Source organism: Etheostoma spectabile, chromosome 12, assembly GCF_008692095.1.
Source record: "Etheostoma spectabile isolate EspeVRDwgs_2016 chromosome 12, UIUC_Espe_1.0, whole genome shotgun sequence".
NCBI classification, from domain to species: Eukaryota; Metazoa; Chordata; class Actinopteri; order Perciformes; family Percidae; genus Etheostoma; species Etheostoma spectabile.
In genome coordinates this window covers 29,367,461-29,371,322 of record NC_045744.1, presented here as the reverse complement: position 1 = coordinate 29,371,322, position 3,862 = coordinate 29,367,461, and positions in this window count along the sequence as shown.

The following is a 3,862-nucleotide window of genomic DNA, read 5'->3' as shown; positions in this document are numbered from 1 at the left end:
CAAACAATAGCAATACAAATGTATAAAATACAGCAGTAGCTTTATCTTTCCTAGATAAAAACAGTAAGAAGTAACACTCACCCATTACTTGTAAACAAAATCCATCCTCCTATCCTTTCTGATGCAACGTTCAATGACCTCCTCATGCAGTTGAGCGTCCTGCTTAAGATGAATGAGCAGCTCCTTCTCTATGGCAGTAGATGCCATTGCAGAGAGTCGTGTTTGTCCGGTTGCATTCCGTGAACCCGTTTTGATGCGCTTAGGAGCTGAGAAAGATCGCTGTACTGATGCGGTGGACACTGGTATTGTCACGATCAAGCATGTGAGGGCATAAAGCTGTGGCATGCTGACTGCAAGCCCCGTGCTCCTCAGAAATGTCAGTAGGTCACTTGGACTCTTTCCCTGAAAGTTTGTCATGCTGTACATCAGTTTGAGCTCTGCTCTGAGTCTGCCCAGGTCAAACTGCACGCCGTGGCTCTCATCCAGGCTCCTCAGCTCTGTTTCGGGAAATGTCTGCTTGAACTTGGTAAACAACTGTGCATCCAGCAATGCAAACAGTAGTCGCTTGTGATCCTCAAATTGATTCCTGATTTGCGTGTCAATTAGCGCTGTGTGTAGCTGTCTGTAGTGCGCATGCGGGTCTGTTTGGCCTCTAGCTGCGCTGGGCCTCCCCGGTCCTCTCATAGATGGAATCAAATTTTCCACGATTGCCTTCAAGACTTTGGCAAAAATCCTCAATTCTGGCCAGACTGAACTGCACGTCCAAGCTCTTATTTTACAGTATTCCGAAGAGCACATCAGCAAAGTCAAAAATGCAATATGAAAGCAAAGAGAAAAAAACAGAACTCAAAGCTTTTCAACTGTGACAAGTGGCCTCCGCAGGATCAAGGATGTGCTGGAAAAGCTCGACCAGCTCAGCTCTTTTGTGGACCGTGCCCACCAACCTGGAGTTGAAATTCCATCTCACCTATGAGACCCGCGGCAGCCGCCTCTCGCAAAACTCATCCAGCAGCTTTGTTCCCGTGTAAAAAATGCGGACAATCCTACCAGATTCTCAAAAAAATGTGCAGTCTTTTATTTTTGATGCTCCCTGAGACATCACAAGGTGTAATGTGTGTGCATAACAGTGCCCAAAAAGAGCCTGAGGGATTTCTGGCACGCCATTAAGTCCCAATGGCATTACAGCGGCTCCATCATAACACTGTGCCACTACCTTTGTTTTGCAATCCCAACACTTCAAGTACTGAAGCTGCTAGATCCTGAGCTTATTTTCTTTCTGTGACATCCTCAAACTTTAAAAATCTCACTTTTACTCCGGTGTCAGCAACATACCGAAGTACAAATGACAGCTGTGCAGTGTTGCTGAAATCTGTGGTCTCATCCACCATAACTGCTACCAACTTGGTGTTGCTGATTTCTTTTCTGAAGACATCATTTAGCACCTCAGCAACAGCATTCATGAGATCACTTTGAATTTTTCCCGTAAAAACTGTGGCTGTGGCAAGGTGGTGTCGCAAGTCAGCATCATATTCTGATAGCAGAGATAATAGCTACAAATAATTACCTCAATTCAGGGACTCGTCATGTCCCCTTGAAAGACAATTCTTGTTGTCCCAAAATGATGACACAATCAATGAGCCCACCATTGTGAGTTGTCGCTTGGATGCCTGATGATTGATAGCTACCTTGGTGAAGCTATTAAAACCTGTGGTGTTCCATGTTCCCTGAATGGTATTAAAAACTCGGTGCTAGCTGTTAGCCAGTCATAGCGGTCGTAGTTACCCTCAGTGAAGTGTCGCACAAACTCATGAGGAGGTGTTTTTATACATACTCACAACACTCACCCACAAGGCAAAGGCATCATTTCTGCTAAAAAAACACATGTTATGCAGAAACCCTGCAATGTAAAACTTTGTTTGTGTCATATCTCAAATTCTTCAGGACGTTGCCAAGTTAAGTCACAAGCATTTAGCTCATTGAAAGTCAAGATGAAGAGAAGAAGAAGTCTTTGAATGCTGGCCAATAAAATGACACAGCTTCAAAGCTGTATAAATACTATTCCAAAACAACTTCAAATCAAGGCCGATAGTTTTTACCCAGCATTCAAAGTTATACAACTTGTTTTATTGAACTGCTATTTCCAAGGCCCTAGAATTAGCTTTCGTTCTTAAATTGAAAGCCAACACAAAATGGGAATTTTTAAAGAAACTAAAATCATTACAGCTACTATGCATGCATATTAACAGACTCATCTGTGTGACAAAAGAGAAAAACTTCATGCGACTGACAAGGCTGAAAAAGGCTAAAAAAAGGCTTTGTCAAACTTTGCAAGACCAAGTAATAAATAATATTTTGACATAGCTACATAACTGACACCAAGTCAGTAGGCCTCATGGTTAAATATGGAGGATGTGTAGACATGCAAGGCCTGTTTGATTCAGTGTTACTTTATTATTTGTTCCTCATTTTACCACATCAAAATCACACAACATGCTAATTTTAGTGTTACCAAATTTATTAAGGACATCTATTAGCTCTGACACTGGGGACAGAAAGCCGATCTCTTAATTTGTTTGATGCACTTAGTCATACTAATAATACTTTTTGTATTGGACTACAGTCCCCTGGTGATAAGGTTATGTAAATTTGCATGTGTTGTGCGCATAACTATGGTAAATTATTTTGTTGTTTTCCATAATCTGAGCCACTGGAAACATGTAGATGTTAAACAGAAGAGGCCCCAGATTGGAACCTTGGGGAACTCCGCACATCATATTTGTATGCTCAGATGCATAATTACCTACTGACACAAAGTAGTCCCAATTTTTTAAGTAGGATTCAAACCAGTTTAGTACTGAGCCAGAAAGGAAAAAGAGTACCTTACAGCTTTTGCAAATGACCACACCCACAGGTGGGACAAAAAGCCTGTCGTCAAAGAGACGGGGGAGATGTGATGAATTGTACAACTGGAAATAAAAAGGTGCACACAGTTTCCTCAAAAGCTTTCATGGTGTTGAGCTCAGGTGTTCACATGAAAAGTGGCAGAAGTAGAGTTTGAAAACGTGACCCTTACAGGATCGAAGAAGCGGTTTGTTTGAGGCCAATTATGGTCTGGCTGAAGTTAAAGTCTCAGGTCTACAGCTATGGATACATCACCTGTCAGCGTTAGATTTATAGAGACACATTTGCCTTTACAATGACTGCAGACAATAATTAAATTAAAAAGTCTCCGTAAGTCATTCAAACCTGTTTGTGTCAATGTTGTTTCAAGCTCCACCATACTCCTCAGTGTACGAGGGCACAGAGCACCGTAGAGCAGCTCACACTTTTGGTAAGGACAAAAAGGGGACAGCAGGGATCTCTCCAGTGACTGAATTTGGAACGTAGATGTCCGCAAGCATGTTTGCTCACCTTATACGGCATGTCCACATGGGGCCTGTGTTGTCCTTGAAACATTCTTTAAAGTAGCTACAAGGAGTTTGAAACTGGTTATGAAACAGTCTCAGTGTACTGTCGCCTTTATATGACCTACATAAGCAAATGAGACTATCAGCGAGAAGACTGGCTATTTCTATATAGTTTTTCATAATGTTTGTCCCTGGGTCAATTCCCATTTAAATCAGACTACTATGATTTACGCCACACAGACCAGAATACCCTGTTTACATTTCCCTTGGCAAAGTTTCCCAGTGAGTAGCAGTTAAGAGGAAACAGGAGGAGATAATTTCTTTGAGAATTTTATTTTTAATGTTATATTTTGTGGTTAAGGCTGACACTAGGACAGGATCATCAAAGAGAAAAAGAAAAGAAATGACTAAAGAACAAAACAAAGATAGATAGATAGATAGATAGATAGATAGAT